This window comes from Sus scrofa, chromosome 4 (assembly GCF_000003025.6).
Source record: "Sus scrofa isolate TJ Tabasco breed Duroc chromosome 4, Sscrofa11.1, whole genome shotgun sequence".
Classification (NCBI taxonomy): domain Eukaryota; kingdom Metazoa; phylum Chordata; class Mammalia; order Artiodactyla; family Suidae; genus Sus; species Sus scrofa.
Genome location: NC_010446.5, coordinates 41441630 through 41458941, shown reverse-complemented (window position 1 = coordinate 41458941; position 17312 = coordinate 41441630). Strand labels below are relative to the sequence as shown.

The following is a 17312-nucleotide window of genomic DNA, read 5'->3' as shown; positions in this document are numbered from 1 at the left end:
CTAACGGAAGAATGCACAGAAAGCACTTGGCATGAGCCTGGCCTGTACGAAGTGCACCCAGAGCGTTAACTATTATTTTCTTAACTCAACCAGAGAGCTCATCTTCATTAAATGATATGATATAAAAATAAGGTTTCATAAGTTTTTCAGTGTCTGTGAGTCAGCATCTGTTCTGCAAAGAAGTTCAGTCTGTCCTTTTTTCAGATTCCACATGTCAGTGAAAGCATTTGATGTTGGTGTCTCATTGTAAACTTATGGTCTCTGGAGGAGACAGTTTGGGGGGTTGGGGGGAATGTGCTTGGGTTATGGGATGGAAATCCTGTTAAATTGGATTGATATGATCATTATACAACTAGAGATGTGATAAATTCATGTGAGTAATTAAAAAAAAGAAACTTCTATAAAAAATAATGGTTCAAATTTGTGTGGCACTTTCACCTTTATTATGCCTAGCACGTAGCAAGTGCTGAGTGTTAGCTATTATTATTATCATTATTATTACTATTATTTTGCCTTTTGGGGCCACACCTGCAGCATATGGAAGTTCCCAGGCTAGGGGTCGAATCAGAGCTGCAGCGGCCAGCCTACACCACAGCCACAGCAACCCAGGATCCAAGCTGTGTCTGTGACCTACACCACAGCTCACGGCAACAGCAGCTACTTAACCCACTGAGTGAGGCCAGGGATCAAACCAGTATCTTCATGGATACTAGTTGGGTTTGTTATCACTGAGCCACAATGGGAACTCCCAGCATTAGCTATTATTATTAATAACAATAGTGATTGCCGTAGCTCTACTTAAACAATGATGAAGCGTGGGATTATCATCCAAGCCCTTGACCAGGCTTCTTAATCCGGGGCCCATCCACAATCTTGATGGTTTGTGCGTAGAATTCATGGGATTTGTGACCTTGGATAGGAAAAAAGAATTAGACCTTTTATTTTCACTAACCTCTAGCTGAAATTAAGAATCTCTTTCGGAGTTCCCTTCGTGGCACATTGGATGTCGCACCTGACTAGGCTCCATGAGGACATGGGTTTGATCCCTGGCCTTGCTCAGTGGGTTGAGCATCTGGCATTGCCATGAGGTGTGGTGTAGGTCGCAGATGTGGCTCGGATCCTGAGTTGCTGTGGCTCTGGTGTGGGCTGGCAGCTACAGCTCCGATTGGACCCCTAGCCTGGGAACCTCCATGTCCTCAGGTATGGCCCTAAAGAGACAAAAAAAAAAAAAAAAAAAAAGAATCTCCTTCAATTACAAATGTAGAAAACAAAATACTCCAGTAGTTTCAGTAGCAACAATACCTGTGACTTTGACACCAACCCAAGTCCACATGAAGTATGGGCTGTCCTCGATACCACTTCAAAACTAGACATTAAACCTGCAGTTACAACTTATTATTTAATGTGTTCATAGAGAAGCACATATTTTGATCTTTACATTTCAATGTTTAAGTGGTTTTCTTTGAATAGTTTATATTTCATTTTATGCATTTAAGAACATGATCCTGAAAAAATGTCGACGGGCCTCACCAGACTGATTGGGAAGGAATCCAGGGCACAAAAAGGCACAAATTTGCAGGGTGAGCAGTTAAGAATCCAACTGCAGTGGCTGGGGTCACTGCAGAGGTGTGGGTTTGATCCTGGCCTGGTGCAGTAGATTGTAGAGTCTGGCCTGGCTGCAGCTGCAGCTTGGATTCAATTCTTGGCCCAAGAACTTCCATATGCCACAGGGGGAGGGTGTGTGTGTGTGTGTGTGTGTGTGAGCAACTGTTAAAAAAAGGAAAAGAATGCTCGCTTTGGCAGCACATATACTAAAATTGGAACAATACAGGGAAGATTAGCATGGTCCCTGCTCAAGGATGACATGCAAATTCGTGAAGCGTTTCATATTTTTATGCAGCCTATTGCCTTTGGAATGGATTAGCAATGAGATCCTGCTGTATAGCCCTGGGAAATATATGTAGTCACTTGTGAGAGAGCCTGATGGAGGGTAATGTGAGAAAAAGAATGTATATATGTAGGCGTGACTGGGCACTTTGCTGTACAGTAGAAAATTGACAGAACACTGTAAACCAGCTATAATGGAAAAAATAGAAATCAATTCTTAAAAAAATGAAAAAGGAAGAGAACCCCCCCAAACCAATAAAACCAATACAGAGTGAGGAGGCACTTCCCAAGACCACTCTCATTTCTAATATCAGTTACAAGCCATGGGATCCCCAAGACTATGTTCAGTTTTTTTCTTTTCTTTTTTTTTTTGAGGTATAGTAATTTACAATGTCTCAGGTATTCAGCAAAGTGGACATTTATACATATGTATATATAATATGTACATATAATATGTATGTGTATATATGTATTTTTTTCACATATGTATGTATAATATGTACATATAATATGTATGTGTATATATGTATTTTTTTTCTTTTTCAGACTCTTTTCCATTAGAGGTTATTACAAGATATTGCATATAGTTCCCTGTGCTCTGTGGTAGGTCCTTGTTGTTTATCTATTTTGTATATAATTGTGTATATCTCTTCATCCCAGATTCCGCATTTATCCCCCTCTTTTTGGTAACTATTGTTTGTCTTCTGTGAGTCCGTTGCCATTTTGTAAATGAGTTCATTTGTATCATTATTTTACATGTAAGTGTTATCACATGATCTGCATCTTTCTGTCTGATTTATTTCATGTAATATGATAATTTCTAGGTCCTTCTGAGTTCCTGAGACCACCCTCGGTTTTGATAAATTACTGGAAGAATTTATAGACTTTACTGAAAGCTACTACGATTATAGTTTATTACAGTGACAGAAATCAGCCAAGGGAAGAAACACATGGAGCAGAAAGTTCCAGAAGGGATGCTTCTGGCTGTCCTCTCCCAGGGGATCCAGGGACAGCACCAACTTTTCCTGGCAACAACACGTGACAAAACACATGGAATATTGTCAACCAAGGAAGTTCATTTGAGCCTTAGCTTGCAGAATTTTCTTTTAGGCTCAGTCATGTTAGCCACAGTGGATCACCTGCTTGGCTGACCTTTCATCTCCAGCCCTTCTGGAAGCTGAGCTGATACTATGTGGCCAAAACCCCCACCATAAATCACATTGTTAGACTATCCAGTGTGGTCCAAGGCCTCGGGTAAACTCTTATTGGGTAGGACATTCTAAAATTTAGCCATACAACACTTGAGCTGAGGACAAAGGCCAGACCTGTCTTTGGGTAAGGTTAATTCTTTACTACACAGGCTCCACTCTGGAAACTACCTTGGACAGGCAGGCCTGGAGGCGGGTGAGTTTAGGGAGTGGGGTGGGAATCTGCTAATGTGTTCTGTTTTGGCTACTGAAACCCAATTTAGAGGAAGAATTTCTTTTTTTTGTACCCAGAAAAAATGAGGTAGAGTTCACTGTTTCCAATGGCAACTGAATAATGCCAGTGATTAAAAACATCGTTCAGAAGTTCCCATAGTGGCTCAATGGGTTAAGAACCCAAATAGTTCTTTTTTTTTTTTTTTTTGCCTTTTTGCCTTTTTGTCTTTTTGTCTTTTTTAGGGCCACGGCTGCGGCATGTGGAGGTTCCCAGGCTAGGGAGAGCTGTAGCCGCCGGCCTACAGCTAGGTTCCCAGGCTAAGGAGAGCTGTAGCCGCCGGCCTACGCCAGAGTGACAGCAAAGTGGGATCTGAGCTGAGTCTGCGAACTACACAACAGCTCACGGCAACGCCAAATCCTTAACCCACTGAGCAAGGCCAGGGATCAAACCCACAACCTCATGGTTCCTAGCCGGATTTGTTTCCACTGTGCCATGACGGGAACTCCAGAACCCAAAGAGTTCTTAACTAGTGAGGATGCAGGTTCGATCCCTGGCATTGCTCAGTGGGTTAAGGATCTGGCATTGTTGTGAGCTGTGGTGTAGGTCACAGACATGCCTCCAATCTGGCTTTGCTGTGGTTGTGGTGTAGGCCGGCAGCTGCAGCTCCGATGGGACAATTGGACTCCTAGCCTGGGAACTTCCATATACTGATATACTGCAGATGTGACTGTAAAAAGGAAAAAAAAAAAAAAAAAAGAAGGAATTCCCATCATGGTGCAGCAGAAACGGATCTGACCAGGAACCATGAGGTTGCAGGTTCGATCCCTGGCCTTGCTCATTGGGTTAAGGATCTGGATTTGCCCCAAGCTGTTGTGTAGGTGGCAGATGCGGTTCAGATTCTGGATTGCTGTGGCTGTGGTGTAGGCCAGCAGCTGTAGCTCTGATTAGACCCCTAGCCTGGGAACCTCCACATGCCACCAGTGCAGCCCTAAAAAGACTAAAAGACACACACACACACACACACACATACACACACACACACACACACGAAGAGAAAAAGAAAAGAAAAAAAAAAAAAGCATCACTCAGCCTTGGCTCTATAACAGTTTTCAAAGTGTATTTTCATCGTTGGAAGTGATAATTCTCAAAAGAGGTGAAAAGAAGGATCCTGTCAGATCTCTGAAGGTGGGGGATGGGGGAGGGCTCAGTGATGCGGCACAATGTGGAATGTCCTGGCCTCCTCCCTCACCCCAGCCTACCCCATGCTTCTTCCTGGGCTGTTCAGACAGAGTGAATCTTGTGGCCAAGAAGATGAGCAGGTATTTTGCAGAATCAGGTTATGTAGTAATGCTTGGGTGGTGCTAGGAGCTTAGCCAGCTTTAGAGATGGCCTGCTCTGGAGTTCACCAGCGGGGTGATTACATGAGGTCACTGCCTGTGGATGTGACCAGCTTACATGTGGGGAATCACGAGTTCACTGGAGTGTGGATCTCCTAGCCCAACATGTTCTGACACCTCTAAAGCAAGCCCAGAGTCATGACATCAGCCTCAAGTTGGGCGTAAATTACATGCAGTCAATCTCTACGTTAATACTGAAAAGCCACTCTTTCAGGACGCTGTTATGGGTGTCTTCCCGGGGTAGGCTATTTCTATGGGCCAGTGAGAGCTGAAGTCCCACCCCTCTCTTGCAGGAGCCTGTGTTCCCTGAAGGGGGAAATGCAGGGACTGACCAGTATCAGCCCCAAAGACGTATAAGGCTTTCTGGGCTTTGGCAAGGATCCAGAGAACTTTGTGTTTCTCTGAAGAGTACATCTGTGCTCATAAGTGTACTTGCCACTATTTTATGAAGGTCCATGTTTTCTTTGCTTTTTTTTTTTTTTCAAAGGATCCTTTAAAATGACCATTCTCTCCTTCTTCTCATCCATGATGCTGTTGGTATTCAGAGCAAGCTCCTTCAGATAATCCTCTACACACCCTTGGACTTTCAGCACCAAGCTGGACTGCAGCTCTGTGGGGGCAAAGCCTGCTCTGTCCCATGCATCTCAGCACTGACAGCAGTGCTGGCATAGAGTGGGCACTTGGGAGATGTTTATTGAATGAATAACAGGAATGAATCCTATGAGATCACTCACTGTATTCATTTCCCATTGCTCCTGTAACAAATTTCCAGAAACGGGGTGGCTTAAAGCAACAGAAATTTTGGTCTCTCACAGTTCTGGAGGCCACAAGTGCAAAGTCAGTATCACTGGGCTGAAACCAAGGCATCAGCAGGGCTAACCCGTTCTGCAGGGGAGCATATCTTCCTTGTTTCTTTGGGCCTCTGGTGGCTGCGATATCCCTTCTCTTGTGGCTGCATCACTTCAACCTCTGCCCCTGTGGTCACATGGCCTTCTACTCTTCTGTGTGGGTCAGATCTTCCTCTGCCTCCCTCTTACAAGGATTGCACTTGGGGTCTACCAGGAAACCCAGGATAATCTCCCCATCTCAATACCCTGTTACACCTGCAAAGTTCCCCTCCCTCCCTTTTTTCTGTACAGGGTAGCAGTCCCAGGTTCTAGGTTTATGAGGTGGAGTCTCCAAATGGGGCTTCTACCCCTAACCTCTCTTTGGGAATATGCTTGCCTGTGAGGAGCGGCTCCCAGTTTACATGTGACACCTTTGTCCAACCCGTTGTCTTTCCATTCTCCCCAAACCCCCTGAGCCTTTCTTGAGTGCTACATGCTGCAATAGTGAGAGGAGGAGGTCAGGGACTCTTCGTGGTAGGGAAGACTCTTCAGTGAGCCTGGCTGCGGGGATGGGGAAGGGGTCCAGCAAGAGAAGCCTTAGAAGGTTTCAGCTTGATGTCTCGATACATTTTTGCACACCCATGGCATGGAAAATTCCTGGGCCAGGGATTGAACCCACGCCACAGCTATAACCAGAGCCAGAGCCATAGCAGTGACAACGCCGTATCCTTAACCCACTGTGCCATCAGGGAACTCCAACATCTTGATATTTTTGATATGCCATGTTCCTTACTACCTCCAAGCCTGTCCACGGGCTAATCCCTCTGCCCAGTCCCCCTTCCCCCCTTACTTGGTGAGCTCCTATGTATCCTTCAGGTGTCCATGAAAGTCTTCCCTGAGGCCCTCCCCCTCATTATTCCAATTCCTTTTAACATCTCATAGCTTTGTTTCCTTTTCCTCTCCCTCCCACAGGACAGAGACCATGTCTGTCATGTTCCTTGTCATAGCCCAGTGCCTGGCACATGGTAAGCAGGCAGTAAATGCTTTTTGGATCATTGAAGGATGCTGTGACACAGAGCAGACCCTGGTTAATTTCGTCAGGAGCCAATCAGGGAAAGCCTTCTGGAGGAGGGGATGCCTAAAGAAGAATAGAAGAAGCTTGCTGGATATTCCAGGCAGAATGTGCAAAGGCCCAGAGAGATGTCATGTGGAAGGTCAGTGTGGCTGGGATATTGATGAAAGGGCCACAGAGGCAGGGCCTGCCCATGCAAGTCCCAGCAGGTGTGTTCAGAAGCTGGGGACTGGGGATTAGAAGGGACATAGAGCCATTGCTCTGGAGGCTGTGTTAGGAGGATTGAGGGCTCCCAAGCTGCACCAAGGAGCCCAGTTAGGGGCTATTGTGATGCCCCAGGAGAGGACCATGAGCCTGAACCCAGGCAGCAGTTATGAGGATGGGGAGGGGGAGACAAATTTGAGGTTTCAGTCTGGAGCCCCAGGGCTTTGATGACCAATTCAGTGGAGTGGAAGGAGCAATGGAGAGTGAAAGGTGATTCCATTAACCTGAACCACAGACCCAAAAAGAAGAACAACTCTGAGGAAGTTGGGGCAGGAAGGTCTAGATTAGTTCTGTTTTAGACACATCAAGTTTGAGGGTCCTTTGGGACCTTGGGTAGCAAACAGTTTTATATTTGGGTCTAGATCTCAAGAGAGGGTTTAGAGCTGGAGGTGGAGATCTGGACTCCAGGACATATATGTGAAACTTAAAACCATAGCGATGAATGAGACTACTGGGGAGAGGGTGTGGAGTAGAACCAGTAGAAGTCTGGACATAAAATCCCTGTGGAAGTAAAAATTCAGGTACTTTCAGAGAAAGATAACCCAGGAGAGGACACTAAGAAAGATCTGTCCCTTTATCCTTCTTGACAGGTGTGTGGTTCTTCCTGTTCTAGAAGAGTGGCTCTTGAGTGGAAGCCAGTGGTGGTAATGCCTTTCCCCTTGCCAGTGACTGGTTTAGGAATAGACATGTGACACATTCTGACCAATGAAACATGAGAGGAAGAGTTCTAAAGGGCTTCTGGGAAACTCTTCCTATTCTTAAGACAGAAGTCTGCATGTGATATCTGGAACAGTTGCAGCTCTCTTGTGACCATAAGGAAAGCCGGCCTAGGGCTCAAGTCACCATACCAAAGCTGAAAGAGAGGAGACATGGAAAAAAGTGGAATCTTTGGTGATACTGGCGATCCATTATCACAGTTGAAATCTATTCCTCCACCGAGACTTTTCCTTTGTGATATAACAAATTATATGTTTGTTTTAGCCAGTTTGGATGAGGTTTTGTTGCTTTTCGCTAGAGTAACCAAGAGAGGAAAATATTTCATTCAGCAGAATCACACTTTTCAGAAATCTGTTATGGAAAATGTCTAATACTGTCCATTGGATTTGGCAATATGGTGGTCACAGGGCCAATTCAGTAGACAGATGGGCTGGAAGGCTGATCAAAGAGATGAAAAGATGAGGGGGAGGTGTGGAAGTAAAGACAGTGAGGGCAGACAACACTTTTAAGAAGCCTGTTTGAAAAAGGATGATGGAGAAACATCTCGTCAGAAAAATGGGGGTTTTGGTATCCAAGGATATGCTATACTGTGATGACAAACAGGCTGAGTCTCAGCAGCTCAACAGACACACGTTCTGTATTTTGTTTCTGTTTTTTTGCTTGTAGGAAGTCCTCTGTTGTTCAGATAGCTCTCTTCCAACAGTGTCTTGAGGGTCTGGGTTCTTTCAATATTGTGGTTATACCATCTCAGGGCAAACATTCATGGTCACCATGGCAGGTGACGAGGGAGCTAGGGGTACTTTTATGGGGTTTTCTCTTCCTTATCCTGCCTGGTGACATTTGTCACTTTTGTTCACAGTCCCTTGTACAGAAGTGGTCACATGGGCCCACGTAGCTACAGGGGAGCTGGGAAATTTGGAGTCACACATGGGTAGGTGCTGAGCAGCAACTGTGTCTGCAGGATCTTAACTTTCTGAGCGTTACTTTTTCCCTGGTAAAATAAAATATCACCCAACTCACAGGGGGGTTGTGAAAAGCAAACACCATATGGAGGAACCCTTTTTTTTTTTCTGTTGTCTTCCATGATTCTGTTTTATCCTGGTTTTTCCACGCCTAGATGATCTGGATGTTAACAGATCCCACCCAGAATTCCCTGGTGGCTCAGCAGGTTATGGGTCTGGTGTTGTCATGCTGTGGCACAGGTTCAATCCCTGGACCCAGCACTTCCACATTCCATGGGTGCAGCCAAAAATAAAAAAAAATAAAAATAAAAACAATAAATCCCATGTGCTGAGTATCTACTACAAATAGTAGTAGCTGGTATTTATTGAATGCTTACTATGAGTCAGGCACAGGTCCAGGCACTGGCCGTGTATCAGCGCAGTATTGAATGTTCTGTTTCCTCCGTTTTTTCAGGAAGCTCATGCCTAGCGCAGGGCCTGGCACACAGAAGGCATCCAATAGATGTTTGGATAAACTAAGCAACGTGTTCAAGTCACAGATCTAGCAAGGGGTGAGGTGACCCTCAAGGCCAGGCCTCTTAGCCTAATGCTTTTCCCTCCATGTCACCAACTCTAACGTCGCTCAACTGCTGCTGATGGTTGGAGGTGGCTGGTGGGGGAGGGTATGGATCTTGGACTCGGGAGGATTTGGATCTTTCTGCATTCAGAGTTTTTGCACTGGCAGGTGTGTTAGATGAAATGACGGCCTCCTAAATACTTCCACGTCTTAATCCCTTGGACCTGTGAATGTCACCTTCCTTATAGAGCAGAAAAGGACTTTGTCATATTCCAGAGGTGATTAAATTAAAGTTAATCGAGATGTGCTTAAGGATCTCAAGATAGGAAGATTAGCCTGCATTATCCAGGTGGGCCCCAAATGCCATCGCATGTATCCTTTTAAGAGGGAGGCAGGGGGAGAGTTGACACAAGAGAGAAGAAGGCGATATGACGGTGGAAGTAGAGATGGGAAGTCGGAAGAGACAAGGCACAGATTACTTGCTTCCTTAGAGCCTCTGGAGGGAGAGCCACCTCCTCTTGTCCCCACACCAGAGTCCTTGATTTCAGTCCAGGGATCCTGATTTCTTTTTTTTTTTTTTTTTGGTCTTTTTGCCAGTTCTTGGGCCGCTCCCGTGGCACATGGAGGTTCCCAGGCTAGGGGTCGAATCGGAGCTGTAGCCACCGGCCTACGCCACAGCCACAGCAATGTGGGATCCAGGCCTCGTCTGCGACCTACACCACAGCTCACGGCAACGCCAGATCCTTAACCCACTGAGCAAGGCCAGGGATTGAACCCGCAACCTCATGGTTCCTAGTCGGATTCGTTAACCACTGAGCCATGACGGGAACTCCAGGGATCATGATTTCTGAATTCTGGTTTCCAGAATCATGAAGCAATACATTTCTGCTGTTTGAAGCGACCTGGTTTTTGGTAATTTGATATGGCAGCCACAGGACATTGATACTCGGGGTGGGGGACGGCCCAGGAACACCGCAGAGTCTGCAGTCCTCTGACCCCTACCACCTGGGAGGTCAAGAAGGGGTTTCTACCTACGGGCCCGGTGCCTGCAGCACAAACAGAGGAGGAGGCTGAGTGGCACCTGGGCTGGTCTGAAGGAAGATTTTTAAAAAATGGTCTATAGACTCCCAGGAACGAGAAGTTGAGAGCCATCCATCCAGGAATTCTTATTATGCACCTGCTGCTTGGCAGAGCTGCTGGGACTACGGATTTATTTAGACTAGGAATTGAGTGTGGGTGGATTCGTGTTTTCTGGGCTGAGACAAGTGGGCTTGAGGCTGGGCTGTGGTTTGGAGCTGTTGGAGCACAGGCAATTCCCTGGCCCGTCCTGCAGGCCTGACTAAGGGGTCAGGGATCCAGGAAGGAAGGGATAGAAATCTGAAATCTCCTGCACCTGAAAGCAGATGCGACGTGCGTGCATCCCCAGGCAGCCTTTGGCTCAGGCTTCTCAGGAAACTAAGACAAGGGTGGTGGAGGAACCCGGCCTGGAGTCCCGCCTGACCTGGAAGGAAGTGCACGGGGTGAAGCATGGAGCTGCCAAACTCCAGGGGGCCTGGGAGGCCTGCAGCTGAAGTGTGGGGCTCAGGGGCTGGGAACAGCAGGTGGAGGCGGCCAGCCACAGAGCGCCAGGCTGGCCTCTCCAGAGACAGAGACCGAGCTCTGCTGGAGCTTGGTTTGCGGTCACTTTTGTGCCTGCTCAGCTGAAGGAAGGGAGTGGCTGTCCCTGGAGGACAGATGGGCCTCTGGGCCTCTCCATCACTGCTGGGCACTGACCTTGGGCCAGAGGGTGTCTGGATCTTGGTTGTCACGTGACACCCCATCCTGGAGCTAGGAATGCATGTACGTGATCTATTTTCAGAGGCCGTCAGTGGGCACACTGGTCCTCAGAGCTTCACCTGCTCGACTCAGAGGGGCCGTGACAGCCTCTTTTCCTCAACTTTATGAAAAAAAAAAAAAAAAAAAAAAAAAAAAACAGAGCTGGTGGGGAGGGGGAGAGTCCTTTTTTTTTTTTTTTTTTTTTTTTTTGTCTTTTTGCCTTTTCTAGGGCCACTCCCATAGCATGTGGAGGTTCCCAGGCTAGGGGTCTAATTGGAACTGTAGTCACCGGCCAATGCCAGAGCCACAGCAACTGAGGATCTGAGCTGCGTCTGCAACCTACACCACAGCTCATGGCAATGCCGGATCCTTAACCCACTGAGCTAGTCCAGGGATTGAACCCGCAACCTCATGGTTCCTAGTCGGATTCGTTAACTACTGCGCCACAGCGGGAACTCCGGAGAGTCCTTTTGAATCAAGAAGAGACAAAAAGGGGAGGTTAGCCAGGTGGCGGGGGCAGGGATACTAGTCCGCACCCAGAGACTGGAACACTCTAGAACTTTCCTGAGCACTCCCTGAAGGGGAGAAGTCTGCTTCTGTTCGGCTTGGGGCACTTTGAGAGTGTGACATAGTGAAGAGGATCCCAGTTCTGTGGTGGTGTGGCTCTCTGACTCTCTTTTCTCTCCGCTTCTCTTTCTTCCCTTCCTGTGTCTCCCTTCTCCTCGTATTCTTTCTTTTTTCTGTGTGTGGCTCCCCGACTCTCCCTGCCTCTCTTTGGGTCCCTTGCTGTGTCTGCCTCGATGCCACATGTGCCCCTCCCCCAGCCTGGCTTTATTCTAATCCGATCACCTCGGCTAACCGGCCAGCCTGGACGTCACAGGAAACACCTGTGCTCTGACACGGCCCAAGCGTGTTTTTTTCTCTTTGCTCGTTTATACTTCCTCATTCACCCTTTCCTTTACATAGACTTACTCATGTCATCTGGGATGTTCTGGTCCCCTTGCCGATCTTCACCTATTTTTATCAGCAAACACCCAAACGTCTTCCTGGTGCCCCCACCAACCCCACCCCATGCAGCCTGCAGAGAAGGCTCAGCTTCCGGAGCCCAAGGTGGTGGGGGGGGGGTCAGGAGGCTGCAGGGGGATGGGCAGCAGGCAGCTGGCTCCTCACCTGGACTCCTGAGCAGTCACTCAGACAGGAGGGGGTGAGCGTCTCCCCTCAGCTCCTGGCCTGCCCGGGGCTTCTCCCTCCTGAAGTCCAGGAGCTCTTCTGGAAGTGGGAGAAGATCACCCAGGTGGAGGCTGCAGACTTTCCCACTAGCACATGATTCTGAGCCGGGATACCAGAGGGACAGTCAGGGTAACCTCTCTTCTTGGTGACCCCTGGCAAGCCCCATAATCCCTTAGAGCCTCGGTATTTTTTTCTTTTCTTTTTCTTTCTTTCTTTCTTTTTTTTTTTTTTTTTTTGCTTTTAGGGCCACACGTACGGCATATGGAAGTTCCCAGGCTAAGGGTCCGATCAGAGCTACAGCCGCTGGCCTACGCCACAGCCACAGAAACACTGGATCCGAGCTGCGTCTGCGATCTACACCACAGCTCACAGAAATGCCAGATCCTTAACCCACTGAGCTGGGCCAGGGAGCAAACCTGCATCCTCATGGATACTAGTCAGGTTCTTAACCTACTGAGCCACAGTGAGCACTGCGAGCCTCAGTATTTTTAGTCTGCGTAATGGGCATTTTCTTGCACTCTGCCTCTTGCACAGAGGGTTGTGAGCTACCTGTAAGCGTGAGGACAACAAAGACAAGGATGATGCCCATGACAGCACCTGCCACAAAAGCAACTGCCTTGTCCTAGGTGCCTTAAAGGATGAACGCACTGACTCCTCCAACAGTACCTCCTTGGAAGGAGGTACTGTTATCATCTGTGTTTTAGAGGTAAAGAAATGGAGATGCAGAGAGGGTAAGCTACTTGTCCAAGGTCGCACAGCTGGTAAGCCGCTGAGCTGGGATTCCAACTCAGCAGTCTGGCCCCAGACCTCGCTGAGTTTTTCTGATGGCCTGGAAAATACTCTCCCTTCGTATATGTCCGCAGTGGGGAGAACAGGGTGGGTGTCTTCTCCCAGTATCTCAGAGAAACTGCATTTATAGGTCTGGCTCTGTGGACAAGTGCCCGTGGTTGGGTACCCAGTCTGCAGAAGCGGTTGTCCAGGTCCTGAGTGCATGTGGTCATCCCCACCTCGGGATCCCCAGGGCTATGTGGTCATGGGGAGGGGGGGCTGCTCCAGGGCTCCAGGAACCATCTGTGTTTTTCAGTGCCCTCTCTTCAGGCTTTGTTACCACATTACATTTATTTTTGGAGAATTGCTATTCCCAGCTTGGCACAGCAGCCCTCCTATTTGTCAGCCTCATCCTTTCTGGTTTCTGTTTAAATGCGTTGTGTGTTGACTCCACTGCTGCTATCTTTGCTTCCTTTCTATAAACAGTATTTGAGTGGGAAACATGGTGTGTTCACTCGCTTCTTCAACAAACATGACTTGTGCTTCAGGATGTTGTGAAGATGGCACTGGGGGGCATCGAAGAGGAAATCGGTGTGGCCTTTGCCCTTGAGAATCTTCCAGGCCCCTGGTGACAGATGCCAAGCATGGAGGTGGCTGTAATGGCACACGGATGCTGTATGAGTGCAGCCACCAAAGACGTGACAGGACTTCAGACAGAGCTCTCGGGGAATCACTTTCAGAGGAGATGATGGATATGGAAGCTGTGGCGGAGCTCCCCAAATACAGTAATCTCTGTGAGGTCAACCTTAAGAGATAATTGTATTTCTCTCTCCCATGACAGTGCAGATGTAGGTGGCACTAGGCTGCTGGTACAGCTCAGCTCCACAGGGCCATTCAGGGACCCAGTTCTGCTCATTCCCATTGCTTTTCTCCAGTGTCTTGTTGGGTGTTGTCTTCAGCTGTAGGGTTAAACTTGGTCATTTCCACTGTGACCTTCCACCTTGTGGCAAGGGCGAAGAGAAGATGGAGGAGCAAACAGATGTTTTAAGGCACAGACTCAGAGTGGCTCACCTCTCCTCTTGGCCAGAACTTGGTCATTTGGCCACCTCTAGTTACAAAGGAGGCTGGGAAATATAGTCTGTGGCCAAGTGTCCAGCCAAAAGTTCTATATAGAAGGGATAATAGGGGAATTCTTATATCTATCTCAACGACTTGGGCTTGGCACACGGATAGGGTATGGTTGGGTAGAAATTAGAGGGGGTGCATCCCAGGTAGAGAAAATGGCAGAGGTGTGGAAAAATGCATGATGGATTTAGCGAAAGTGAAGACCCTAGGGGTGTAGGATTTATGAAGAGGAGGCTGTGACCTGTGTTTGAGTAGAGATGGGTCTGTCTTCATCTCTTTAATAGTTGCTCAGCCTTAAGCAAGTTGCTCCCTTGTAGAATGGGATTCCTGTCACCTGCTATCCAAAAAAGAATCTTTTAAATCAACCACACAGGATGTGTGCACCGTTGGCCCTACTCAGGAAACCTAATCTTGAATTGATAGCCATCTAGATTCTATCACAATCTTGACTCCCCAGGGGTGTGCTATTTTCAACCATGGTTCTTGTAGCAAATGCTGAGCCTCATTTAATACAAGTTCTAAAAAGGACTCCATTAGCTCGGTTGCCTAGCAAAAGACCTTCACGTGCTGGATTTTGTGTTAAGTCCTTGGAAGAAATGGCTTCCTGAAGAATAAGTTGGTATGTTTCAACAAAACATTCAATAAAACATTAAAAATGTTGCCCATGGAGTTCCCATTGTAGTTCAGCAGAAATGAATCTGACTAGCATCCAAGAGAATGCGGGTTGGATCCCTGGCCTCACACAGTTGATCTGGTGTTGCTGTGAGTTGTGATGTAGGTTGCAGACACGGCTGGGATCCAGCATTGCTGTGGCTGTGGTGTAGGCTGGCAGCTACAGCTACAGCTCCAATTCGACCCCTAGCCTGGGAACCTCCATATCCCGCAAGTGAGGACCAAAAAAAAAAAAAAAAAAAAAATGTTGCCTGCTATTTCGTTAACTGAGTAATGAAAAAATTATTTTCCTTAGTATGAAAATCAACCAATTATATGTCAATTATGTCTCAATAAACTAGGGAAAGAACTTTAAAACTTGAAATGTGTTTATAGAGACCCTAGGTGTAGATTACCGTCCGTACTTGGAATTCTTCATTAAGATTTTACGTTGTTTTTTGGCTTTGGAACACATGTATTTAATAAGAATGCTATTGCTTTAGCTCATACTTTGTCTTATTGTCTTGCTTTTCCAAAATGGCCATGTTGTCTTTCAGAGTTTTCACAATTTCTGCTGGATTTTTGTATGATTTACTGAACACAGGAATTTTTTTCACGCATAGATATCTCCAATATGAAATGCCAAAAACAAACAAAGATGCACAAATCATGACACCACGAAGAGAATCAAGCAGGTATAGCTCTTCATATCCTGCTGCTGTATCCTTGCCATTCAACCCTTTGACAAATGTTCATTAAGTCGCTATTGACAGGTAATGCACCAGGTGCTGGAGATACAGAGAGAAGAGACACAGCCCCAGACTTCAAGTTTGGGGTAGGGTGTAGGGGTGTGTGGCATGTGACAGGGATAGATAAGTAATAGGCATTTATGATATAATGTGTAATGTGTAATATGTAATTGTGACAGACATAGGGCCAGAGGCTAGGGAGCCTTGAGAGGGAAGGTGGAAGAAGATATTTGGAGGGGGCAGAGTCTTGAAGGTTGAATCAAAGTTAATAACAATGAATGTTCCCAGCAAAGGGAACAGCATATGCAAAGGCATGGAGAGGTGAGAGAGGGCGGGGCAGAGGTGGTTCAGGGACTCAGGCACGGGGGTTCTTTTAGGGGACAGTGGGAGCCTGGCTGGAGAGGGAGCTGGGACTGGTCGCATGGGCCTCATAGCCACGCCGAGGAGGGTGGTCTTTGGCCCAAAGCATTATATCCCTGTCCCTATCTGTGTCATAGAAATGTCAGCTATATTCCCTGGGTAGGGAAGGGACAAAGAAGGGAAGCTGTTTCATCACTGCAGCTGAGAAATGATGGGGCTTTAAATATGTTAAGACAGGGAGTTCCCACTGTGGCTCAGTGGTTAACGAGGTTTCAGGTTCAATCCCTGGCCTTGCTCAGTGGATTAAGTATCCGGTGTTGCCGTGAGCTGTGGTGTAGGGTGCAGATGTGCTCAGATCCTGCACGTTTCTGTGGCTGTGGTATAGGCCGGCGGCTACAGCTCTGATTGGACCCCTAGCCTGGAAGCCTCCACATCCCAAGGATGTGGCCCTAAAAGACAAAAGACCAAAAAAAAAAAAAAAAGAAACCCCAAAACAAACAAACAAACAAAACCACATGTGAAGACAAGGTAGACATAAGGAGGTGGAGAAAGATTCAAGGACTATTCAGGAAGGACCAGCAAGACTTGGGGTGAAAGGGAGAGGCCTGCTAGATGTTTGGGTTGGGTGGCTACTCATGAAGATGAAGTTTACAGGATGAGGACCCAGTGGGGTGAGTTTGTGGGGAGATGCAGCTTCTGACTGTGGAAAGATCGAGCTATGGGTCAGGTACTCAGATGGGCAGGAGGAAGAGAGACTGAGGAGTTAGCCATGTGCGGGTGCTGCTTCTGAACAGGAGTGTCTTCCAAGTTGGTGAGCATGGAATGGTTGTGAGCATGGAATGTCGCACCTGCTGTGTGGTCACACACTTATTCAGAAATCATTCCCAGTGTTCTTTCCCACGCAAGTCGACATGCCTCCATGTGTCGCAGGGCCCTCAGCTGGATGAAAACTATGGGCATCATTGATTGTGCCTGCCCACCAGGCATGGCCCTGGCAGTTCAGGAAAGAGTCTGGCAGGGCCGCAGTTCTCAAGAGACTCAGAGTCTTGGCCTGGGGATGGGGGTTGGGATGGGGTCTTATCACTTCGGGGGCCTTAAGAGCTCTTATTGGTTTTGGAACATCAGCTCAGGACCTTGCTAGACATCTGGGTCTCCTCCAGCTCCGTGGTGGCACAGCAGCCACTCAGCAGGCACCAGCCCATGGAGTTGTGGCTTCACCCACGCAAGGTGATGAACTCCCCCACAAAGCAGTAAGCAGTGAATGCCCGCCACTGGAGCCACCGTGATAAGGAAAATGCACCAGTGCCTAGACCTAAAGCCTGTGAGATTCCTGAAGGGGCGCCCCAACTCTTTCTGGAGCCATGGAGAAAGTGCGAGGTGATGTCACGTGGGAGCCGAGGCTTGAAGGAGTGCAAGTTACCTAGGCGTGGAGGAAGAGAGGAGAGTCTTTAGGGATCCAGCCTCCTCTCCCCTCCCTGGGGGTTTCTCTTCCTTCTGTCAAGGCTGATTG

At 47.6% G+C, this 17312-nt stretch overlaps 1 long non-coding RNA gene across 1 annotated transcript in view; it reads left to right on the top strand.

The window, feature by feature from the left end:
- The window catches only part of LOC106510019, a 28083-nt gene continuing 13225 nt past the window's right edge, over window positions 2455-17312 (top strand). Inside the window, exons 1-2 of the long non-coding RNA XR_002343201.1 lie at window positions 2455-3291; window positions 6506-6747. This is a non-coding gene — a long non-coding RNA (uncharacterized LOC106510019). The remainder of the gene's footprint in view (window positions 3292-6505; window positions 6748-17312) is intronic.